Source organism: Oryctolagus cuniculus, chromosome 16 (assembly GCF_051225735.1).
Source record: "Oryctolagus cuniculus isolate XC-2025 breed Fujian yellow rabbit chromosome 16, ASM5122573v1, whole genome shotgun sequence".
NCBI classification, from domain to species: Eukaryota; Metazoa; Chordata; class Mammalia; order Lagomorpha; family Leporidae; genus Oryctolagus; species Oryctolagus cuniculus.
This window is the reverse complement of record NC_142882.1, coordinates 66,178,838-66,205,091: the sequence shown is the minus strand read 5'-3', so window position 1 is coordinate 66,205,091 and position 26,254 is coordinate 66,178,838. Positions and strand designations below refer to the sequence as shown.

Genomic DNA, 26,254 nt, shown 5'->3' with positions numbered 1-26,254 from the left:
GAGCTGGATTGGAAGAGGAGCGGCTGGGACTAGAACCGGTGCCCATATGGGATGACGGCACTTCAGGCCAGGGCATTAACCCACTGCACCACAGCGCTGGCCCCTATTTTGGTTTTTAAATAACATTTTTCCCCCTGTGATACAAAGAAATCTAATATAATGAGTAATGTGCTAGAATATTTGCAAAGTGAATCATCTCCAAAATTTTTGAATTTTTTGCTGGTGCTCCAAGACTTTATAGCATGAAATCCTTCATGTTAAGAGTTTTTTTTAAAAAAATGGATTTGTTTATTTATTTAAAAGAGTGACAAAGGGAGAGGGAGGGAGGAGGAGTAGAGAGAGAGAGATTCCATTCTCTAGTTCAAACCCAAATCCCTTCAACAGCCAAGTCTGGGCACGGCTAAAGCAGGAAATCCATCCTAGTGTCCCACATGAGTGGCAGAGACCTAAGCACTTAGGTCATCTTCTGCTTCCTTCTCAGGTGCTTTATTGGGAAGCCAGATCAGAAACAGTGTGGGCTTATATAGTAAGGCTATGGCCAGCGACATTAGCACTCGCTCAGCTCTCTAACAGGGAAGCAGCAGTCTACACGAGACTGAACTGTATCTGCCTCTTTTTCCAACCTACTCACGTTCAACTTTTGCTCAAAATAAATAAACAAACAAACATCTGAACTTTAGTAACACAGTTGGGAACAATCCACAGAGGCAGTAGCAGCAGGAGAAGAGATTTAATTTAGTTGATTTTCTGTGGTTGTTGGTTATTTGCTAGTCTCACGGGGATGGAAGCTGCACATTTTCTCAAAGGGACTAAGAAGCTGCTGGAGGTTTGGTTCTCCCCACAGCAACCCAGCGCAATCCAAGGATCTGGGGACCTTTCTACTACCCCAAGACCTGAGCAGGACATACTTCTGAAGGATGTAAAATGTCCAATCGTAAGTGTGATAAAAACTGACAAGCAGGAAGCTTGTGTACTCAGTGAGAGTACATGTCTGTCTCCAGGAGACTTTCATTTTGAAAACATGTGGTACTACCCTCTTGCTGAAAGCACTGGTTCCCCTGTTGGAGCTTGCTAGGGACTACAGTGGGTTTGACTCAGTTCAAAGCTTCTTTTATTCTCGTAAGAATTTCATGACACCTCTCACCAAGGGTACCCACGCTGGAACTTCCAGGAAGAAATAGAGTTTCTTAATACAGTTCTTCCAAATGGAATAGCATATTGTTTGACATGTAAGAACTCTGACTGTTGGTACTCGAATTTTCTGAATTTCCCAGAGAGTTGGGTAATCAGCCATCCGGATCAAACCTTGCTGATTCTGATGAGTATACCTGCCCCAGCAGTCATGGGCCAGTTCTACGTGAAAGTTGGTATTACTGTAAAGGATGTCATTTGTGAGAGTGGAATTTGTGACCTGATACTTGGTTCTGTCATTCATGCCACACTGTTCAATCCTTGTAGGTATTCAATGAATGGAATAAAATCATATAGAATTTATTGGACTATTCACATCACAGCAGAACCAGAATTTTCTTATGTTAGCTTTGAAACAAACTTAAGTCCGACCTGCTCTGATGACCTGATCAGGAAAGTTGTGCAAGTTTTTAAGACAGGAAAGTGTGTGACCACCTTATTTTTTTTTTTTAAACTTTTAAAAATTTATTTGACAGAGTTAGACAGTGAGAGAGAGAGAGAGACAGAGAGAAAGGTCTTCCTTCCGTTGGTTCACTCCCCAAAATGGCCGCTACGGCTGGAGCTACACCAATCCAAAGCCAGGAGCCAGGTGCTTCCTCCTGGTCTCCCACACAGGTGCAGGGGCCCAAGCACTTGGGCCACCTTCCACTGCTGGACTGGAAGAGGAGCAACTGGGACTAGAACCCGGCGCCCATGTGGGATGCCAGTGCCGCAAGCGGAGGATTAACCAAGTGAGCCACAGTGCTGGCCCCAACCACCTTATTTTTTCATCAGAGTGTTAAATGTTACACAGTGCTTTCTTCACTCCCAAAGATTGAAGGCTTTATTTTATTTTATTTTATTTTATTTTATTTTATTTTATTTTATTTTTTTACAGGCAGAGTGGACAGGGAGAGAGAGAGAGAAAGAGAAAGGTCTTCCTTTGCCGTTGGTTCACCCTCCAATGGCTGCCGTGGCCGGCGCGCTGCAGCCGGCACACCACGCTGATCTGAAGGCAGGAGCCAGGTACTTATCCTGGTCTCCCATGGGGTGCAGGGCCCAAGCACTTGGGCCAACCTCCACTGCACTCCCGGGCCACAGCAGAGAGCTGGCCTGGAAGAGGGGCAACCGGGACAGAATCCGGTGCCCCAACTGGGACTAGAACCCAGTGTGCCAGCACCGCAAGGTGGAGGATTAGCCTATAGAGCCACAAAGCCGGCCAAGATTGAAGGTTTTAAACACCTTGCTTGCCAGAGTGTAATGTTCAATTATCACAATTTTGTTTTCACCAGTTTTGCTAAGCAGCAGCAATAGCAGAATTGATTAAGAAAATGAAGAAAAAATGCAAAAAGAGAACACACAAAGATTTGCTCATTTATTTGAAAGTCAGAGTTACACACAGAGAGAAGGAGAGGCAGAGAGAGAGAGAGAGAGAGAGAGAGAGAGGTCTTTTATCCGCTGGTTAACTCCCCAAGTGGCCACAACAGCTGGAGCTACACCAATGCAAAGCCAGGAGCCAGGAGCTTCTTCTGGTTCTCCCATGTGGGAGCAGGGGCCCAAGGACCTGGGCCATCTTCTACTGCTTTCCCAGGCCACAGCAGAGAGCTGGATTGGAAGTGGAGCAGCCGGGACTCAAACCAGTGACCATATGGGATGCCGGCACTGCAGGCTGTGGCTTTACCCACTACGCCAAAGCGCAGGCGGCCCTGTATGCATTATTATAGTAAGGAGTTAGATACCTTGCATGAAAGCTGTGACCTGTGTTTAGGTATTCTATGCCACTCTTGCTTTGAAAAAAACTTTTACTACATGAAACTTTACAACACTTGCAAGTTTATGAAATTTTACAACACTTGAAAGAATAACTCAATTTGGCTTATGCACTAGTGTAATATTTCTACAGGTATCGTCCAAAATTCCCCACAGACAAGGTTTTCATGGTGTTGGCCTCAGCCTAACCATATGGGACTGTTGTATTCTATTGCTGCCAGGATTTTTACATCCAATTTCCTCCACTTTCTAGAATGTTTTCTCTACTAATGTTAGGAAATGAATTTCTATTTCATGCAGATGGTTTTTGCAACAGCAATTAAAGTTTTTCTTCACACACACAAAAATAAACAATAAAAAAGGAGAAGAAAAATGAAGCCGAGTGACTAGGACTCAAATCGGCCCTCCCATATGGGATGCTAGCATCAGAGGCAATGGCTTAACCCACTGCGGCATAATGCCAGCCCCCATAGTAACACTTAAAAAAAAAACCTGAGAAACACATTGTCTAGGGCAGGTGTTGTGGTGCAGCAGGTTAGCTTCTGCTTAGGACACTGATATCGCATACTGAAGTGGCTGAGATCCAACTTCTTGCTAATACACACCTTTGCAGGCAGCAGATGATGGCTCAAGTGCTTGTGTCCCTTCCACCCCCCACCCCCCCATTTGTAAAGTACTACACACTGTGTGGAATAAACAACAGAAGCTTTTCGTCTCACAGACCTGGAAGCTGGAAGTCCGAGACCAAAATGTCAACAGTGCTATTCCTCTTGAGGTCTGTGAGGAAGAATTTATTCCGTGTGTCTGCCTCGCGCCTGGTGCTTTGCTGTTCATCGCTGGCATGCTTCGGCTTGCTGCTGCATCACCCCTTATCTACCGCCATTGTCACATGACATTCTCCTTGGTGTGTCTGTCTCCAGATCCTTCGAATAAGGACTCCAGTCACATTGGATTCGGAGCCCCCTCCTCCAGTGTGACCTTATCTTAATTATATCAATTGGCTATTTTCAAATAAGGTCATTTTCTGAAGCACTGGGGGTTAGGGCTGCAATATGAATTTTGGAGGGTGTAATTTGACCTATAACCCTTGTAATTAAGATTATATTTTGGCCGGTGCCACGGCTCACTAGGCTAATCCTCCGCCTAGCGGCGCCAGCACACCGGGTTCTAGTCCTGCTCGGGGCGCCGGATTCTGTCCCGGTTGCCCCTCTTCCAGGCCAGCCCTCTGCTGTGGCCAGGGAGTGCAGTGGAGGATGGCCCAGGTGCTTGGGCCCTGCACCCCATGGGAGGCCAGGAAAAGCACCTGGCTCCTGGCTTCTGCCATCGGATCAGCGCGGTGCGCCGGCCGCAGCGCGCTGGCCGCGGCGGCCATTGGAGGGTGAACCAACGGCAAAAGGAAGACCTTTCTCTCTGTCTCTCTCTCTCTCTCACTGTCCACTCTGCCTGTCAAAAAAAAAAAAAAAAAGATTATATTTTATAATAATGGTTCTTCCTTTCTTCAACTGTCTGTGTGCCAGGCATTTGTTAGGTACTGGGAATACAATAGTAAACAAGATCAGTCCTTACTTTCGAGAAAGTTCACTTCACAATGGGTGCCTCTTCATTTGTAGCCTTTTCAGTGCCACAGAAGTGAAATAAAAAGGGGACTACAGATGATTAAAGATGATGTAGCAGGATAGCTAAGAACAACAATAGCCAATATTTATTGAAAACCATGCAAACATTGTCATGTAAATTATCTCAATCTTCAAACAACACTACAAGGTAGGAACTATTATTAGCACCCCTGTCTACAGGTGTAGGAACTTAGGCTCTGAGGCACTAACAGGTGGCAGACTGAGGATTTAAACCTGAGATGGTCTGCCACCTACCTAGAATGACTGTTATATAATCCCTACATCTTCTACTGGTAGGAAGAATTGGAAAAATATCTTTCCTCTATCATTAAACAGTGATGTAGGGCAATACCCACCATGTAATTTCTTCTCTTTATTTTATATTTGCAGACATCCAAAGAAACACTTGTTTCTTCCAGCAACATTTCTTACTGAAGAAAAACTCATGTCCCTTTTCCTCCCCCTTTCCTTAGAGAGCTTCCCTTTCTACCTAGAAACTGAGCTTGCCCCACAGAACTTGCTGGTCATTCAGGCTTTCTGCTGGGAAACTGACTACCAAGTGGTTGGCCTACTATTCCAGGACAAAGAACAGAAAGCATCTCACCTTTCAGAGGTAAACCAAATTTTGGGAGCTGGAGGGATGGGGTTAAGTTTTCTCCAGGAAGGAAAGCCATCAATTTTCAGGCTTGCTCTCTAGCTCCCATCCCTTCCCCTACTGGCGGAAACATGGGCTCTTGGTGCTGCTGCTGCGAGTGGCTTCAGGTGGTGACAGTAGATAAGGGTGTGCTGGGTGATCAGAGGTTTATTTTGTTCCAGTCTAAAGCAAAAGCATAACTCAGCAATGTTTTTGCTTATGCCCTAAAGCAAAACATAACTCAATAATGTCACCTTAATGAGGAAAAAAGAGATGTATTAAATCGGGCTCAGCTAGTTCTTAGAGCTGATAAGTCTCCCTGTTCACCTCATAGTAAATGGAACCGCTTCCCAAACATTCCAACCTGTCCTTTATAATATGTTAGATGACTGAGAAACTAGCATGCTTATGTAGTACAATGTGAGTAATTATAGAAAGGGCATCTAGAGTGAATGTCTTCTCTTGCACTTCTAGGGACTTCAGTAGGATCCTTTTTTACTGTGAAGAACCCACAATTCAAAAATGATTCCATTTTAGGGACTTTTTAAAAAAAGATTTATTTATTTATTTGAAAGTCAGAGTTACACAGAGAGTGGACAGGCAGAGAGAGAGAAGTCTTCCATCCAATGGTTCACCCCCCCACCCCACCCCCACCCCACCCCCCGCAGTTGGCCACAATGGCTGGAACTGAGCCGATCTGAAGCCAGGAGCCAGGAGCTTCTTCCTGGTCTCCCATGCTTCAGGCCAGGGCGTTAACCCGCTGAGCCACAGCCCAGCCCCTAGGGATATTTTCAACCTGTTAAATGAGGCAATTACCAGTTACCCTGATTTGTTACAGAAATGTCTTTTAAAAGTCTAGGTACATGGGGCCAGCACTGTAGCATAGCGGGTAAAGCCGTTGTCTACAGTGCCGGCATCCCATATGGGCGCCAGTTTGAGTCCCGGCTTCCCCACTTCCAATCTAGCTCTCTGCTATGGCCTGGGAAAGCAGTAAAAGATGGCCCAAGTCCTTGGGCCCCTGCATCCATGTGGGAGACCTGGAAGAAGCTCCTGGCTCCTGGCTTTGGATCAGTGCAGCTCCGGCCGTTGCAGCCATCTGGGAGTGAACCAGCGGATGGAAGACCTCTCTCTCTGCCTCTCCTACTTTCTCTGTGTTACTCCGACTTTCAAGTAAATAAATTTTTTTAAAAGTCTAGGTACAAGGGTGAGCATTGTGGCATAGCAGGTTAAACTGCCACCTGAGATGTCAGTATCCCATATTGGAATCCTCGGGATCGAGTCCTTCCTCCACTTCTGACCCAGTTTCCTGCTAAGGTGCCTGGGAGGCAACAAGTGATGGCCTAAGTACTTGTGTTCCTGCCACCCACGTGGGAGATCCAGATGAAGTTCCTGGTTTCTGGATTTGGCCTAACCCAGCATGAGCTGTTGTGGCCACTGGGAGAGTGAACCAGCAGATGGAAGATCTCTGTCTCTTCCTGTGACTCTGCCTCTCTCTGACTCTGCCTTTCAAACAAATGTATAAACCTTAAAACAAAGTCTAGGTAAAACTTCTCAATGGAAGGACAAATTGAAAAAGAAAGTGAGGGGCCAGCATTGAGGTGTAGCAGGTAAAGTCACCACCTGTGACACTGGCATCCCATATGGCACCAGTTCATGTACCCAGCTGCTCTACTTCTGATCCAGCTCCTTGCTAATGTGCCTGGGAAACCAGTGGAAGATGAGCCAAGTACTTGGGTTCCTGCCACTAATTTGGGAAACTTGAATACTGGGTTCTTGGCTTCAGCCTCACTCAGCCCTGGCTGTTACAGGCATTTAGGGAGTGAGCCAGCAGATGGACAATTGATCCATGTGTTTGTCTCTCTCTCTCTTTCACACACACACACACACACACACACACACATTTTCCCCCTCTCTCTCACTCTGCTTTTCAAATAAATAAACATGGTAAATAAAGATGAAAAGAATAGAATAGGAACTCAGCTCTCAAAGAACTCATTTTGAAAATGTCTTTCATCAAGCCTTCTTCTTCTTTTTTTTTTTTTTTTTTTTTTTGACAGGCAGAGTGGACAGTGAGAGAGACAGAGAGAAAGGTCTTCCTTTTATGTTGGTTCATCCCCCAGTGGCCGCTCTGGCGGCGCGCTGCGCCGATCGGAAGCCAGGAGCCAGGTGCTTCTCCTGGTCTCCCATGCAGGCGCAGGGTCCAAGGACTTGGGCCGTCTTCCACTGCCTTCCTGGGCCACAGCAGAGAGCTGGCCTGGAAGAGGGGCAAGCAGGACAGAATCTGGCGCCCCGACCAGGACTAGAACCTGGTGTGCCGGCGCTGCAGGCGGAGGATTAGCCTAGTGAGCCATGGTGCGGGCTTTTTTTTTTTTTTTTTTACAGGTAGAATTATAGACTGAGAGAAAGACAGAGAGAAAGGTCTTCCTTCCATTGGTTCACTCCCCAAATGGCCATGACAGCCAGCGCACTGCACCGATCCAAAGACAGGAACCTGGTGCTTCTTCCTGGTCTCCCATGCGGGTGCAGGGCCCAAGCACTTGGGCCATCCTCCACTGCACTCCCGGGCCACAGGAGAGAGCTGGACTGGAAGAGGAGCAACCGGGACTAGAACCGGCGCCCATATGGGATGGCGGAGCCGTAGGTGGAGAATTAACCAAGTGAGCCACGGCGCCGGCCCCTAAGCCTTCTTCTTTTTTTTTAAATTTATTTTCTAATTCCATTTTTTTGTGATCTTTCTTTTTTTTAAAGATGTATTTATTTATTTGAAAGTCAGAGTTACACAAAGAGAAAAGGAGAGGCAGAGAGAGGCCTTCCATCCACTGGTTCACTTCCCAGTTGGCCAAAATGGCCGGAGCTGTGCCGATCTGAAGCCAGGAGCCAGGAGCTTCTTCCAGGTCTCCCACATGGGTGCAGGGCCCAAGGACTTGGGCCATCTTCTACTGCTTTCTCAGGCCATAGCAGAGAGCCAGATCGGAATTGGAGCAGCTGGGACTGGAACCAGCACCTATATGGGATGCCAGCAGTGCAGGCGGCGGCTTTACCTGCTACGCCACAGCACTGGCCCCATCATTAAGCCTTCTTAAGATGAAAAGGAATCATACCTTATTGTTTGTTTTGGATCAAGTCTACATGCAGCGTATTTCTTTCTTAATCAGTGCCCATTTGGTATGGGATGTTGGCATTTTAGGTGGTGGTGCAACCCATTGTGCCACAACTCTGGTCCCTCTTTTCATCTGTAAACTTGATCATTCCAGTCTTCGGTGTCATCCTGTAACTATTTCTTGCCATTGTAAACAGCTTTGAATAGGCATAAGTGTGTCTCCAATCATTGTAGTTGGGAGTTGGAGATGAGGGCACTTCATCTTTCTCATCTTTGGACAGGAGCATCATTTCCATCTTTAGTAACCACGGAGTTGTTACTGAGGATGTTGTTTAGGAAGTCTTCATTCAATCATTCATTCATTCTGCATTGCATTCTTTAGAATGTCATAGTAGGATATGGAAATTCTATCTTAATAAAGGTGTTTTTCAAATGCTATTTATAGTAAACTCCAGTGTTTTTTCCCCAAGGCCAGCATAGTTTGGCTCACAAAGGCTTTTTGAACTGAGTTGACTATGTGACCTGGTTGAGTCCCTCTGAGGGACTTTCTCTGGCACCTGTCCCAGGTGATAAACCTTTCTCCTTTTGGGTGGTGACACTGGATGTGAACTTAAATTCCCTCTATTCAGACACTGACTGTGCAAACCTCCAGAAAAACATGGTGTAAAATCCCCATCAATAAAAAAGAGAATAATTGAATGGAATGCTTGGAAACATTCCCAGAAATGTCTTCAACCTTGGGGAAAAACTCCCGTCAATTATGTTTACTCACTCAGCCACAGGAATAGAATTGAAGGGGAAGTTAGGACAAGTAAAGATGCTATTTGAATGGAGATTCTTCAGAAAAGGTAGTTGGGCTGTTTCTCTACACACAGGTGGTGGGGAGATGCAGTCCTCTTTTGAGAAGTGTTAAAAGGTAGAGAAACTCAAAACATGTTTTGATAGGGAGCATCAGGATTGACCTAAATGAATAAATATGACTCAGGTATCAAGATATGGAGCAGATTTTTCTTAGTAAAAGAAAAGTTTCCATTTCTGTTCATGGTGGAGTAGCATGCCTCTGAAAAGTGACTAAAGCACCAAGAATATGAAGGGGCATCAAGAGTTGGAGGAAACACCAAATGCTGAGTGAGCTTTTCATTTTTTCTCACTTTTTACTTGAAGCACACTCTAGTCGGTGTCATTTGGGGTAGCTAAAACTCAGGAACTTGTAATCTTACAAATTAAGTGTTCAGAGTTTGGAGCAACCATCCCTGGAATATGAAGGAGAATATTCCAGAAGGGAGAGAACACAATACAGAGTTCAGTGTTTCTAACGTATCATTCATTTGTATGTCTAAGATACCATCAGAAATTACTAAACGTAAGAAATAGGTGGCTGGCATTGTCGCATAGCAGGTTAAGCTGCTGCTTGCCATGCTGTCATCCCATTTTTGAGCCCCAGCTGCTCCACTTATGATACAGCACCCTGTTAGGACACTTGGGAAAATAGAAGAAATGGCCCAAGTACTTAGGTCCCTGCCACCCACATGGGAGACCTGAAAGAAGCTCTTGGCTCCTGGCTTCAGCCTGTCCCAGCCCTGGCCATTGAGGCGATTTGGGGAGTGAACTAGCGGGTGGAAGATAACTCTTTCTGTATTTCTCTGTCTCTCTCTCTGTAACTGCCTTTCAAATAAACAAAATAAATTTTTTTAAAAGCCTGTACTTATGAAAGGCATTCAAAAAGTTCATGGAAAATGCATATTATGACAAAACTATGCATGATTTTCAAGTTTATCATGCTAAAATAATATTTTTATTCTATTTTTCCTCAAACTTTTTGAAGCATGATCTTACCTGCAGAGATATAAAAATTCATACAGTGAGATACTGCTACATACCTGTTAAAATGGCCAAAATCCAGAACACTGACAGACAACACCTAATGCTGGTGAGAATTAAGAACGGCAAATATTTCCACTCATTGATAGTGGTAATACAAAATGACACAGTGACTTTGGAAGACAATGTGGCAATTTTTATAAAAAATTAAAGAAACATTATATGATCTATGATCTAATATTTACACTTCTTTTTTTTTTTTTTTTTTTTGACAGGCAGAGTGGACAGTGAGAGAGAGAGACAGAAGGAAAGGTCTTCCTTTGCCGTTGGTTCACCCTCCAATGGCCGCCACGGCCGGCGCGCTGCGGCCGGCACACCGCGCTGATCCGATGGCAGGAGCCAGGTACTTCTCCTAGTCTCCCATGGGGTGCAGGGCCCAAGCACTTGGGCCATCCTCCACTGCACTCCCTGGCCACAGCAGAGAGCTGGCGTGGAAGAGGGGCAACCGGGACGGAATCCGGCACCCCGACCGGGACTAGAACCTGGTGTGCCGGTGCCACAAGGCAGAGGATTAGCCTAGTGAGCCGCGGCACCGGCACATTTACACTTCTTGATATTTACACAAGACAGTTAAAAACTTATGTCCACACAAAAATATGCGCACCTTTGTTTACAGCAGCTTTTTTCATAATTACCCAAAACTGGAGGAAATCAAGGTGTCCTTTATTACATGAGTGGACAAAATGATTGTGGTTAACTAACAATTGAATATTACTCAGTCCTAAGGAAAAGAAATGAGCTATATAGCAATGAAAAAACATAGAGGAGGGTGAGTGAGTGGTGCAGCAGTTAAGACACTGGGATGGCCACTTCCCACATCAGAGTGTCTGGGTTCAAATCCCAGCTCTATTCCCAATTCAGCTTCTTGCTAACACACACCTTGGGAGACAGCAGGTGATGACTGAAATGCTTGGGTCCCTGCCCCTACATGAGAGACCCAGATTGAGTTCCTGTCTCCTGGCTTCAATGTAGTCATGTTCTGGCTGTTGTGGGCATTCAAGGAGTGCACCAGCAGATGAAAGATTTCTCTCTCTCTCTCTGCCTTTCAAATAAATATAAAAGATAAATAAAAAATTTCCAAAAAGGAAAAGATATGGAGGAAACCTACATGCATCTATTAAGTGAAAGACCCAAAGTAAAAGCCTACATCCAAATATGACATTCTGGTAAATATAAAACAATGGTTACAGGAAAATGATCAGTGGTTGCCAGGAGTTAGAAAAGTGAATAGGCTGAGCATGGAGGATTTTTAGGGGGTGGAAATCCTCTGTATAACATAATGGTGATACCTGTCATTATACATTGGTCCAATCCCATAGAATGCACAACATCAACAGTGAACTCTGATGTCAACCATGGGCTCTGGTAGTGATGAAGAGTCAGTATGTATAAGTTCATCAGCTGTAATATACACACCAAATCTGGTGGGAGATGTTGACACATGTGTGGCAACACGGGATATATGGAAACTATATCTTCCTTTCAATATTGCCATAAATCTCAACTGCTCTAAAAAATAAAATCTCTTTTGAAAATCCTTTAAATAGGAAAGTGAAATAAAGGCGTAAGAGAAATTAAAGCTGGGGCCGGCACCGTGGCTCACTCATCCTCCGCATGTGGTGCCGGCATCCCATATGAGCGCCAGGTTCTAGTCCCAGTTGCTCCTCTTCCAGTCCAGCTCTCTGCTGTGGCCCAGGATGGCAGTGGAGGATGGCCCAAGTGCTTGGGCGCCAGCACCCGTGTGGGAGACCAGGAAGAAGCACCTGGCTCCTGGGTTCAGATCGGCATAGCTCCGGCCCTGGCAGCCATTTGGGGTGTGAACCAACGGAAGGAAGACCTTTCTCTCTGTCTCTCTCTCTCTCTCACTGTCTAACTCTATCTGTCAAATAAATAAAAAATAAATTAATAAATTAAAGCTAATAGGCTACCACTACACAAGGATCTTTCTTAGTACTATGTGTCCAACAGTATTCTCTGTGTTTTCAGTCTTAATTTGTGTTTCCCAAAGCCAACTCTGAAATAATTTCAAGTGAAGTTGTTTATTTAGGAGGGGCCATGGCTGAATTGTGTTCTCCCTTTATCAAATTTATATTTGAAATCTTTACCCTCAGTACATCAGAATGTGACCATTTTTGGAGACAGAATCTTTTAAAAATGTTTTTCAAGATTTATTGATTATATTTTATTTGAAAGTCAGAGTTACAAAAAAAGAGGGAGGGACAGAAAGAGATCTTTCATCTACTGATTCAGTCCCCAGATGACCCACAAGGGCCAAGGCTGGACCAGGCCAAATCCAGGAGCCAAGAGCTTCATTCTGGTTTCCCACATGGATGGCAGGGACCCTGCACTGGGCCATATTCCATTTTTTTTAAACTTTTTATTTAATGAATGCAAATTTCATAGGCACAACTTTAGGAATATAGTGGATTTTCCCCCATACCCACCCTCCCACCCCCACTCCCATGCCACCTGCTACTCCCTCTGAGGCCATTAGCAGGGAGCTGGATTGGAAGTGGAGCAACTGTGACACAAACCAGTGCCCATACAGGTTGCCAGAATTGCAGGCAGCAGTTTTACCTACTAAACCACATACTGGCCTCCCCCAAAGTTTTTAACATGGTATTAGGCAGAAAGGGAGAGAGAAAAAGACACACACACACACACACACACACACTCACACACACACAGATTGAGAGAGAGAGAACAAAAGTTCCAATTCACTGATTCACTCCCAAAATGCCTACAACCTCCAGGGCTGGCTGGGCCTAGCCAAAGCCAGGAGCTGGGAACTCAATCTAAGCTACCCACATGGTTGGCAGGAACCCAATGAACCTGAGCCATTACCACTGCTTCCCAGGGTCTGCGTTAGCAAGAAGCTGGAGTCAAGAGCTGCAGCTGGGCATTGAGCCCAGGTATTCTGATATGGGATGTGTGCATATACCCAGCATCTTAACCGCTAGAATAATGCCCACCTTGATAAGGTCTTTAAAGTGGTTAAGTTAAAATTCGGTCTTTAGGATGGGCCTTAATTCAACCTGATTGGCGTCCTTGTGAGAAGAAGAAATTTGGACACACTGGGAGACACCAGACAGATCCTTGAGCATGCAGAGACGACCATGGAAGGCACTGGGAGAAGACGGCCATCTGCAGTTCTGGGCAGAAAGTCTCAGAAGGAACCAAAGCAGTGAACCAAACCAAAAATCAGTTGATTGTGGACTTCCAGCCTCCAGATCTATGAGAAAATACATGTCTGCTTGACCACCATATCTGTGGTATTTTGGTATGGCAGCCCTAGCAAATGATTATAGTGGTGATCCCAGAATGTGTGGGGGGACAAGTAAGAAAGAGAGAAAAGGTAGCCAGTAAAAGATGCATTTGCAAGCTCTGTGGGAAACAGCCAAAATGGGCACCCTATGACAAAGACCTAGGGTTGTTATGGGAAGGTTTCCAGTTTTTATTTCAAGTCCTTGCCCCCACATGAGATAAAAATTCAAAGCAGAGGCATACATACAGTTCAAAGATGAAAGCAGGTTTATTTACAAAGATTGAGAATACCTTTGTTTTTTGTTTGTTTGTTTGTTTTTTGACAGGCAGAGTGGACAGTGAGAGAGAGAGAGACAGAGAGAAAGGTCTTCCTTTGCCGTTGGTTCACCCTCCAATGGCTGCCGCGCTGTGGCCAGTGCACCGCGCTGATCCGATGGCAAGAGCCAGGTGCTTATCCTGGTTTCCCATGGGGTACAGGGCCCAAGTACTTGTGCCATCCTCCACTGCACTCCCTGGCCACAGCAGGTTGCCCCTAGAAGAGGGGCAACCGGGACAGAATCCGGCACTCCGACTGGGACTAGAACCCTGTGTGCCGGCGCCGCAAGGCAGAGGATTAGCCTAGTGAGCCACGGCGCTGGCGAGAATACCTTTGTGAGTGAGTGGGCAACTCTGCAATGAGAGTGACCCGTCATGAGAGGGCCAGAGAGATGCCTGCGAAGCAAATGTAGGAGGGAGAGGAGGACCAAGAGCAAGGGCCAAAAGCCAAAAACAGGCTGCTCCCACTTGCCACAGTTCCCTTTATGAAGTAGGGAGTGGCCCTATAATTGAATATACAAACAAGGTGGAGTTTGGGCAGGGTTTAGTGTGTGTATGTGTGTGAGTCTCACTGGTGTCTCCTCATGGAGTTTAACTTCCATAGATCCATCATGGCATCACCTTCTTAGTTCTGGATGAGGCGCAGGGATAACACGGGAAAGTGGGCCTAAGGATTGACATGTAAGGGGTGGAGTTTCAGTACAGGGTTGCAGAGATAGAAGTTGTGGGAAAATCCCTCAGCACTTTTATTTTTATCTAACTTCCTGCCTACTTCCCTCGTCTGGGAGATAATGCTAAAATTTAGAGTAATTAAGAAGATAATGCAGTTATGAGTTCATCTTTACCAGCTATTTATTTATCTGGAAAATAGAGATAACATTACCACTATATGAGAAGAACATAGTCCATGTGAAACCTTAGCCATTATTTGGCATATTTTAAGTGTTCAGTAGATATCTTTTTTTTTTTTAAGATTTATTTATTTGTTTGAAAGGTAGAGTTACAGAGAGGCAGAGGCAGAGGCAGAGAGAGAGAGAGAGAAGGAGCGAGAGAAAGTTTTCCATCTTCCCCAAATGGCTGTAATGACTGGGAGCTGAGCCAATCTGAAACCAGGAGCCAGGAGCTTCTTCTGGGTCTCCCATGGGGGTGCAGGAGCCATCTTCTACTGCTTTTCCAGGCCATAGCAAAGAGCTGGATCAGAAGAGGAGCAGCTGGGACCAGAACCGACGCCCGTATGGGATGCCGGCACTGTAGGCAGTGGTTTTATCCACTATGCCACAGCCCCGGCCCCAGTAGATATCCTTTTAAAAATAATTTAATTTAATGACAGCACTCTTAGCATAAATGATAATAGCTTGCTTAAAAATATCTCCAAAAATTAGTGATTAAAATTTAAGTTACATTGGGAATCTTAACTATATTATTGTGGTTTATAGTGTCTAGTGCAGTGGCTTACTGAGTTCTTAATATATGAAATACTTACATATATCAAATATAATCAATAATAATTCATTTACATGCACACGTGATTTTCATGTTGATGGGGCTGGTCTGCAAGATTACATTCCTTTATATACTGAATTTTCCTGCTTCTACACTCACTTCCTGTAAAGTCTAAGACATACATATTTTTGCAGTGACACACGTCACTGTTTTCTTCCTCTAAGTCCCAAGGTTTGGAGAGGGACTTTTGGTGAGTCATCATCTTGGTCTCTTGTGGTGATGTGTGACCTTATCTTTCGTCTACTGTCTCCAAGCATTACTTCCTTAAATAAGGCTGCGGTTCTTTAAATGCTGGCTGAGTACAGCTGCTTTGGTACTGCTGTAACTGCTGCTGGGGTATTCCTGGAATTGCCCTTGGGAAGCCTCCTGGGAAACAGGAGGGTGTTTTGTCATGGAGATGTCAGGTACTTAAGTAAATTATCTTTAATTATGAAAAACACAAAGGCTTTATCCTTTTATTTGCAGTAGTTAAGAAGAATACAAATTTAAATACAGAAGTCACATCTTTACATTTCAATTTACTTTAAAAAATTTTTTTTATTTTTATTTTTATTTTTATTTTTTTGACAGGCAGAGTGGACAGTGAGAGAGAGAGACAGAGAGAAAGGTCTTCCTTTACCGTTGGTTCACCCTCCAATGGCCGCCGCGGCCAGCGCGCTGCGGCCGGCGCACCGCGCTGATCCGATGGCAGGAGCCAGGAGCCGGGTGCTTTTCCTGGTCTCCCATGGGGTGCAGGGCCCAAGCACGTGGGCCATCCTCCACTGCACTCCCGGGCCACAACAGAGAGCTGGCCTGGAAGAGGGGCAACCGGGACAGAATCCGGCGCCCCAACCGGGACTAGAACCCGGTGTGCTGGCGCTGCTAGGCGGAGGATTAGCCTAGTGAGCCGCGGCGCCGGCCAAAAAAATTTTTTTTTAAATACTTAGTTATTTATTTGAAAATCAGAGCTACAGAGAGGGAGAGAGATCGATCTTCCACTCTTCCACATCTGCCTGTTCAAGTGGCCGCATGACCAGGGCTGGTCCAGGCAGAAGCCAGGAGTCAAGAGCTTAATTTGGGTCTCCCACATGGGTTGCAGGGGCCCGAACAGTTGGGCCAATCTCTGCTGTTTTCCCCAGGCATTGGCAGGGAGCTGGATCAGAAGTGGGGTAGCCAGGACACAAACTGGCGCCCATATAGGATGCCAGTGTTGCATGTGGTGGCTTTACTTACTATGCCAAAATGCCAGCCCCTAAAAAAAGTTAAAAAAATTTATCATAGTTTTATTTTTGTTAAAAATATGATAAACATTTTATTGATTTTTAGAAATTGGGAGATTAAAAAGAAAATATTTGACTTAAAATTTTTACTCATTCATTGAATGGATATTTATTAAGCACCAAAATTTACCAGGCACTGGTCTAGGTGCTATTAATACAACTGTGAATAAAACAGACAAAAAAGAAAAAAAAATACTACTCTCACATTTGAAAGAAACAATCCAATAAAGTATCACCAAATTATGAAAGAACAATGGGCAAAAAATAACAAGCTCAGGAAATGAGCAGTCAGTTAAACCCTAAATGATGAGTCAGGGATAGAAAATGGGAAAATGATTTGCCAAAAACACAACAAAAATAAAAATAGAAGCAAACACACCCTATAGATAACTAAGAAAATTATCATGAAAATGACTAAGGCAAAACTTGAACAGAATGGTCAAAATGATGTATCGGCTAGGCAGGGAGCAAGGACAAGAGCTGAGGCCTGGCAGCACCTAAGCTACACACACCACCCAAAACCAAAACGAATGAGCCCAGCATCCTCACTTCCCATCATGCTGCGAAGGCTGGCTTGCTTGCTTGCTTGCTTGCTTGCTTTCTCTTTTTCTCTCTTTCTTCCTTTCTCTCTCTCTCTCTCTCTCTCTCTTTCTAGTTTTATTTATTTCAAGGGCACAGTTACAGAGAGGCAGAGGCAGAGAGAGGTCTCCCATCTACTGCTTCACTCCCCAGATGGCCTCAACGGCTGGAGCTGCGCCGATCCGAAGCCAGGAGCCAAGAGCTTCTTCCAGGTCTCCCACATGGGTGCAGGGGCCCAAGGACTTGGGCCTTTTTCTACTGCTTCCCCAGACCATAGCAGAGAGCTGGATTGGAAGAGGAGCAGCCGGGACTAGAACCGGTGCCCACATGGGATGCCGGCACCACAGGTAGCAGCCTTTCCTGCTATACTAGAGTGCCGGCCCCATGAAGGCTCACTTTGCATCATGCACCAGATGCCATGACACCTTCCTGGAGATCACCACGTGTGCTGCAGCCCCACCCCCACACCCTGCCTCCTTTGGCTCTTCACTCAGGTCCAGCCCCAGGTCTCACTCCTTATCTCACAAAAAGAACAGCCCCAGCCCTGGTGGGAGCAATTCTGTTTCTTGAGGTTGCCTGCGCCCACACTTGAGTGGGTTCACCTCTGTCTACATCTCCGTTTGTATTCCTATATGTGAGAAGACAAGAACCTGGACTAACTCTAGCTGGTGGTCTCTGAGCCAGACCATGGCTCTCAAGACCCACAATGTGATTTGGGGGTCCCTACTCCCAAAACATGATAATGTCCACCATTTAAAAACTTTTAAACTCATGTATGAACCCATAGTGCAGAATTAGTTCTTGATGCATGAGATCCAATAAGACCAGAGTCAGGGCTAGAATAAAGTAAAAGTTTATATGAGAGAAAAATGTGACAGTACCTGAATGGCCTGATGAGGTACATGCCTTGATGGGTTCTCTTGCATGCATGATAAGCCCCCAGTGTGTGTTCAGGAATTCTGTTTCTTCTGTTCATTAGAGCAACCATGTTCTGGCGGATCAAATCATATAAGCTCAAAAGAGCCCTAAGTCAGCCAGATTAATTGTTATTTTATTCATTAATATCTTTACAGTGGACACAATCATCACAGATATTCAAGACAAGCCTTCTTGAGGTCAAAAAGAAATTTTCCTTTCACCCTGTAAAAGTTGTATTGTTTGAGGCTATGAAATTCTTATGGAGAATGGAGTCTCTGGCTGGGTTTATTCCAAGTTCTGTCCCAGCACGGGTGAAGACATAGAAGTGCAGGAAGAGAAGATTTATTTAGTGAGAGAGTACACATTCAGCTGTGAATGCAGGCAAAACCTTTCTGCTGCCCCCACGGCTGGGGTTATCCCTTTATCGGTATACAAATGGGGTGATCTCCAGGGAAGTGTCATGGTGTTTCCACGTGGGGTTGCAGCATATAGGTGGTTGTCATAGCATCAGGTGCTTGATGGGGAGTGAGGCTCAGATGCATGAGGAAGAATGGTGAGCTGAGCCTGCAGTCCTGTTGGATTGGCACAGAAGGGTGTGGTAGTTGTGTGGTGCGTGGCTGCTGCAAAGAGGCTGTGGGCAGTCTCTCAGTTCCCCTTTACTCACTAGCTCTCTGCCTGCCCACATCCAAATAAATGGATAACAGACAGATTAACAGGAGAAAAGGTATAGCATTTATTATGTACATCTGCGTGGGAGCCTCAAACAACATAAGGGCCACATGATTTAAGTTAAATAACATTTTGAGCTTTAAAAAAACAAAACAAAACTAGAAGTGGTGCAGTGAAACCTGCACCCTATATCAAAGTGCCAGTTCTGGTCCTGGCTGCTCCACCTTTGATCCAGCTCCCTGGTAATGTACCTGGGAAGGCAGTGGAAGATAGCCTGAGTACTTGGGCCCCTACCACCCATTCGGAAGACCTGGATGGAGTCTGCTCCTGGCTCGGCTTAGCCTCAGCTGTTGTGGCCATTTGGAGAGTGAACCAGTGATGGGAGATTCTCTCTCTCTCTCTCTCTCTCTCTCTCTCTCTCTCTCTCTCTCCCTCTCTCTGCCTTTCAAATAAATAAACCCTAATTTAAACAAGAAAAAATGGGGCTTCTGGTGGAGATTTGTGGACAGGAGCTATAGGAAGAAGGGCGGAAGTTCTAGATGAACAAAGCTTGCTTTATTATGAAGTCAGTCTCAGGTAGTTTTCTCAGAACAGCTGATCTCCCTTAGTCTCCTCTCTCTTGAGTTATTCTTCTCTTTGATGAGATTACAGAGAGGGCCTCAAGATAACTGAATTCCTTCTTGAACCTCCTTTAGTCATGTGGGGAGCAATCCGGACTAGACTAAGTTACTCGAATTAGGACTTATTCTATGCATCTGCTCTCCCACAATATGGCGCTGGGAGAGAAGTAAACAGCTTCCTCACAGCTGCCTCCAGTTCAACTGATAAACTGTAGGACTTGCTCCTGATTGGAGGAGAGCAGCGTGCTCGGCGTGTGGGCAGCCGAGTTGGGATTGGCGGAGGACTATAAAGGAGGAGAGAGACGGCATGCACCAGGAACATCTATGGGGAACATCTAAGGGAACCCGTGCAGCCCCCGAGAAAGCCGGCCGGCGGTGTGCCGCTCCCCTGCGGAAGTGGGGAATGTGGCCAGGGGGAACTGCCCTTCCACGGAGGTGGAAGGGATAGTAGCCAACCCGGGAAGAACCAGCAGCAAACCCGGGGAGGGCCGAGCAGATGAAAGAACAGCGCAGGGTCCTGTGTCGTTCCTCCACGAAGAGGGGGAGCGACAAGTCAGATAAGGGAACTTCAGGGAAAGCAGGATGAGACAAGGGGCAGAGAAGGCCAGAGAGATTTTGGTTTTTCTTTAGCTTAAAATCCTGAGCAAGCCCAAGCACCCTACTTTGGGGGTTTTGCTTTCTGAACTCCAGTGGCAGGGTTTAAGGAAACGTCATCTAGATGCTGGGAGAACTAAAACAATCACCTTGTGGAATGCTGTTTACTTACTGTGTGCCTAGCATGAACTAAAGGCTGAGTTTCTGGAGTGTAATGAAAGTGGTCAAAGAGCTCACAGTCTACTGGGAGAAACATTGGAGGAATAACTGTAATACAAGATGTGGTATGCATAAGTGACTAGGGAAACACAAAGGGAAAGTGATTACTGGGGAGGATGAGTAATGCTTCCTGGAGTTGATATTTTAAAGGAAGGGACAGTGGATAAAATTTATTGCAGGCATGGAAGTAAATACTTAGAAGAACACAGAATATTTAGGAAACAGTGTATGTCACTGTCACTGTTGAGTGAGGCCTATTGGTTGTCCTGACAGGAGGTGGCATTGGAAAGGAAGGCTGAGGCCAGTTGTTTCAGAGAAAAGCAAGCAGGAAAATAATACGATCAAACTCAGGCTTTAGAAAGATCTTGCTGGGAAGCTATGGGGAAGTGAAGAAGGAGAGCTGGGGAGGATCTGTTGTTAGTCTGCTGTTCATCACTTTACTAAAATATCCAAGAGGAACTTCTTGGGAAGAAAAAGGTTTTTTCAGCTTACAGTTTGGAGGTTATAGTTCAGGATCGAGCGTCTGTGGAAGTGGGTCATGACACATGCGGAGGCACAATCATGCCATGAATCAGGAAGGAGACTAAATAGATAGGCAAGACTGAACCTCAAGTAATCGACCCTCTCCTGAGAACGACCGTCCCGGGGGCAAACCTCCACTGACCTCCCAGCAGACCCAACCCTCAGGCACCATGATTAGACAAAGTCTCAATTAATGAAATCTCCCAACCGCAAACATCAAGACGTCAACGTTTAAACATCGGCATGAAATTTGGGGGAAACAAAACCTATTCAGTCCATGACAAAAGGTTATTCCAAGCAGCCCAGCAAAAATTGGCCAAGGCCTGAATTAAGGCAATAGAAAAAAAATCTGTGGGTTTTACAGCTGGCCCTGAGCATGACCGAGCGCTCAAAGAAAACATCTCCACCCACTCCAGGACCACATTGGTTCCACACCAACAAAGATTTCTGCATTGATTTTCCTTTTTTAAAAATCCATCCAAACAATCAGCAAACAATTTTGCAATGTTCATCTCTTATTAGACATTAAACTTCTGTTTCTCTGGTGGAATTCAAGAGATAATCTAAATCACTGACCAAGTTTTAAGACAGAGTAGGCTGTAACAGTACTAACACTACTTATAGCATGTTGAAGTCTGATAATTACCTAATCAGGAAAAGAAGAAGCTGAGGACTACTGCTATACCAGGATTCCTTTGGAGTTTAGGAGTGATAAGGGGGAAAAACATAAATGATGCTGGTTCTTAGACATTAAGAAAGAGAAAATAGTATTTCTTGTATGGTTAAGGATCAGGTTTGAGCTGTATACCTTTTGTCAAGAGGAATATGGGAATATTTACTAAAACTCAATAGGATTTGGGAGTTCTAACTGTATAAGAGAAAGTAATCTAATCCATAAGTACTTTTATAAATTTTGATAAGTTTGAACATGGCTGGTTCTAATTAAGCAACTCAGATACTGCAAAATTAATGTCCCAACAGCAGGGCACATCTTAGATTTGGAGCACTAACATTCATTTGTGGTTGCTTCAAAATGTCCTTAACCAATCAATGAGTCGCTTCACGTTTAGATTTCAGATTCTAAAATACATGAGGCCACCAAAATAGCTACATAGAAAGTTACACTGTAGGAATTTTATCTACTGCTACAATTTTTCAAAGTTCATCAGTTTGTGAGATAAATTAGTTTCTATCACTCCTAAAATCACTGTATTTTATTTCATAATAATAGCTCTTTATTTTAAACTAAAAATTAAACTGTATAATATTTAAATTTTTAAAAAATATTTATTTGTTTGAAAGTCAGAGTTACACAGAGAGAGAAGGAGAGGCAGAGAGAGAGAGAGAGAGGTCTGGTTCACCTCCCAACTGGCTGCCAACAGCTGGAGCTGCACCGATCTGAACCCAGGAGCCAGGAGCCTCCTTTGGGTCTCCCATGCAGATGCAGGGGCCTAAGGACCCGGGTCATCTTCCACTGCTTTCCCAGGCCATAGCAGAGAGCTGGACAGGAAGTGGGGCAGCCGGAACTCAAACCGGTGCCCACATGGGATGCCGGCACTGCTACGCCACAGTGCTGGCTCCTATTTAAATATTTAAAGTAATTTATAAAAACAGTATGTTCTGTAAAAACCAAAATAGATGTGGGTGCTTGCTTATTGATTAAGATGCTGGTTCACATGCCCATTCCATATTGGAGTGCCTGGGTTCAGTTCCCATCTCCAACTCTGGATTCCAGCTTCCTGCTAATGCACACCGTGGGAGGCAGCAGTGACAGCTCAGTCTCTGGCACCTGTGTGGGAGACTTGGATGGAGTTCTCAGATATCCCAGCTCCATCCAGGGCCCTGGCCCTCATGATCTGGGGAGTGAACTTGTACAGAGAGTGCTCTCTCTCTCTCTGTGTCAACTCTGTCAATCTGCCACTCAAACTCACACAGCAGGAGCAGACAAAGTATATAAGTATAAAGTATAAAACAGGAAGAATTATTTCATCTGTTAATAACAGCAGACAATTGCTAAGCAAATATCCACATCTCCTTTGAGAGTGGATTCTCATTATTAGAAAAGAAACTCTGGGGCTGGTACTGTGGTGTCGCAGGTAAAGCCGCTGTCTGTAGCCTTGGCATCCCATATGGGCGCTGGTTGGAGTCCCAGATGCTCCACTTTCTTTCTTTTTTTTTTTTTTAAGATTTATGTATTTATTTGAAAGTTAGAGTTACACAGAGAGAGGAAGGGCAGAGAGAGAGAGAGAGAGAGAGAGAGGTCTTCCATCCACTGGTTCACTCCCCAATTGGCTGCGGTGGCTGGAGCTGTGCTGATCCAAAGCTAGGACCCAGGAGCTTCTTCCAGGTCTCCCAGGCGGGTGCAGGTGCCCAAGGATTGGGGCCATCTTCCACTGCTTTCCCAGGCCATAGCAGAGAGCTGGATTGGAAGTGGAGCAGCTGGAACTCAATCCAGACCCCATATGGGATGCGGACACAGCAGGCGGCAGCTTTACCCGCTATGCCACAGTGCCGGCCCCTGATGCTCTACATTTAATCCAATTCCTTGCTAATGTTCCTGGGAAAGCAGAGGAAGATGGCCCAGTACTTGGGACCTGCACCCATATGGGAGACCCAGAAGAAGCTCCTGGCTTCAGCCAGGCCTAGCTCCTGCCACTATGGGCATTTGGGGAGTGAACCAGCAGGTGGAAGATCTCTCTCTCTCTCTCTCTGTAACTCTGCCTTTCAAATTAATACATAAATCTTCAAAAAGAAAAGAAACTCTGTAGATTCCTGCCACTTGTGTGCTCTGTGGGAGGCAGTTGAATTGGGGCTATTAACAAGTCTTGGAAATTGGCAGAGACTAAGTACAAATTAGAGTCAATTAGCCAAGAAAATAAAATAAAGAGACTAAATGATTTTTTTAAAAAGCTTAATCGGAGTTTTATGTGGCAAAAGAGCCTTCAGAAATGAAGAGCCAAGACCCAGGAAAAGCTGCTGTTATGCTTGGAGTCAGTGGAAACTGGACAGCTGAGTAGAAATGATCCAAAGGTAACAGGCGCAGGGGGAGACCCAGCCAGGCCAGTCTGCTCGGATTCTTCCTGGCCTTTCTGTACAGCATTCCTTCCTTTCTGCTATAGGGCAGCACTTCTGGAACGAGGGTCTCATGACTCAGGACCAAGCAATGTAGATCAGAGAACTTCTTCATGGCCTGCTTTACATAGAAAGATGGGGGGAGCTTCGAGGTTTCATGGCTGGTCTTAGGGACAGCTTCTGTGTCTGCCTGGACTCCCTGCCCCTCACCTTGGGGAAGAAGAATTCTAGTTTCTATTGGGTTGGCATGGGCAGGAGTGGAGGCGGCAATGAGGGTCAGGGAGGACTTTGCTCCTGAGGCTGCATTTGAGGCTTTTCTGGGTAAAGCACTTTGGCGCATTGTGTTCTGACCCCCAAAGTTCCAAGCACAACATTGTAAAACATTCCTCTATTTAGTCCTATACCTGGAGAATTCAGTGTGTTTCAAAGCATACTGAGAGAGAGAGAGAGAGAGAGAGAGAGAGAGAGAGAGAGAGAGATGAATTGTAGGAAAATGATTGAAGTGAAAGAACACCTGATGGCAAGTCTTGAATTTCAGCCTTCATAGTGGGCGTTGGCCCTTTGGGTCCCCAGCATCCGAGTCCCTTTCATGCTTGGGGATCCCCTCGCAGTGTGGGACTTGGGAGACAGACTCTTCCCTCCTTTATAAGGCACCAACCAGATAGCCTGTCTCCCTCTGCTCCTGCGTAGAACAATTAATAGCCTGGGGCTCAGAATCTGCAAGGAGTGCACTAACACATGGGAGCAGTTACAGATGGCTTGCAGTGGCTGTGGTGTTGCTAAGAGTCACATGGCAGATGTGAGACACAGGTGGCTGGGGGCTGACAGTGGGAGATGAGCCACTGCCACACACTGTTACCTTTTTGAGCTTGGTTCTTCCACAGCTCCCCCAATCCTGCAGTATATTACTACTTCGGCTTCTACTGACAAAGACCAGTTGGTTGATTGAAGCCAAAAACCCTGACAGGTCCTATTTCCGCAGGCCTCAGTTCCCCGATCTGCTTTGGTATACATGGAGCTCTTTGCTTCTGAAAGCTCCTTCCCAGCTTTAAGGCTGCTAGTCAGTGAATTCACAGGGCGACACTGTTGGAGCAAGCCCCTTGGTTTTTAGCTTGAACTCTGGAGTTTCCAAAGGGCTGTGAAGCCCACCATCTCCTCTGGTTTGGAGATACAGGGAAATTCTGAGATGATGGAAGCAAAGCATTTATCCCGGGGCCTAGAACATATAAAGCCCTCAATAAATGACAGCTGTCATTCCTGACACAGATGGATACCGAGGTTAGAAAAGATAGTTTACTTATTATAAAATATTTATTTGAAGGAGAGGGGGGAGGTATCTTCCCTCTGCTTATTCATTCTCTAAATGGCCACAACAGCTAGGGCTGGGCTAGGCCAAAGTCAGAACCAGGAACTCCATGAAGGTGGTAGGGACTCAACTACTTGAAGCATCTGCTGCTTCCAGGCTTATCTGCACGGAGCTGGGTGGGAAGCTGACCAGCTAGGACTTGAACTGGCACTCTGGTCTGGGATGCGGGCGTCTGAAGAGCAGCTTAACCCACTGTACCACAACAGTGCCCTCCCCACCCCCACCCCAGGATCTATTTTTAAATTAAAAGAACAAGCTGCTTTTCATATATTTTGTATGATTTCATTTCAGTAAGGGCTTTGTTTTGTTTACTGAAGTAGCCTCTGTGAACATAGGAGCTATTTAATAAACATCTGTTGAAAGAATGAATTTTCTACTACAGAAAATGGTGTCATTTGCTAGTATGCATGTAGGAAGCATCTAGAAGAATCTAGAGGGGTGGCATATCGGTTTGCCAGCACTGCCATAGCAAGACACGAGGCTGGAGAGCTTTGCAGAGACATTCATTTTCTGAGAGTCCTGGAGACTAACAGGCAAGGTCAAGGTGTCGGGCTGGTTTGCCTTTCCCTGAGTTCTCTCCTTGGCTTACCCATGGCCACTTTCTCTGTGTCCACGTGAGGTCTTTCCTTTCTGTACATGCAGCCCTGGTCTCTGTGTGTCCAAAATCCCTTTTCCTGTGACACCAGATAGGATCAGGACCCACACTAGTGGGCTCATTTTAACTTAATAATTTCTTTAAAACCCCTATCTCAAATACAGTGACCTTCTGATGAACTGAGAGTGAGGGCTCCAATATGAATTTGGCAGGAGGTAGGGACACCATTCAGTCCATAAAAGGTGGGAATATGGAAGATTTACCTTTCCCAAATAACATTTTCTACACTGAGTCTATAATATTTAACTATTTTACAAGGAGTCTCATGATTTTATAATCTGGAAAGGCAATAAAGTAGGATAAAACACAAAAAATACTGTGCTTATATTTAACTTATAGATTGTAGGATTAGATAATTATAAACAAAATTTTCCATTTACATGAATGTCTCCAGGAACATTTGAAAGTTGTGAGAGCTGCAGGCCGATTCTCTGTTGTGCAAGATTGATGCCGGCATTGCAAGTGTACGGCACCTCCTCCCCATAACCACGGCCAGTACCACCCCTCTTCCATCACTCTGGCAACCAA

The 26,254-nt window shown here is 45.3% G+C and overlaps 1 protein-coding gene, 1 long non-coding RNA gene and 1 pseudogene across 3 annotated transcripts in view; 2 read left to right on the top strand and 1 right to left on the bottom strand.

Moving 5' to 3' along the window:
• Window positions 1-26,254, bottom strand: part of YAE1 (YAE1 maturation factor of ABCE1) — a 44,935-nt gene that overhangs the window by 1,490 nt on the left and 17,191 nt on the right. The gene's annotated exons all lie outside the window — the stretch shown is intronic.
• On the top strand, window positions 631-2,493 carry LOC127492615 (S-adenosylmethionine decarboxylase proenzyme-like; annotated as a pseudogene).
• Window positions 4,947-13,436, top strand: LOC149121799 (uncharacterized). The gene is made up of 3 exons (XR_016222666.1): window positions 4,947-5,169; window positions 10,387-10,514; window positions 13,189-13,436. It is a non-coding gene; the product is annotated as an uncharacterized LOC149121799 (long non-coding RNA).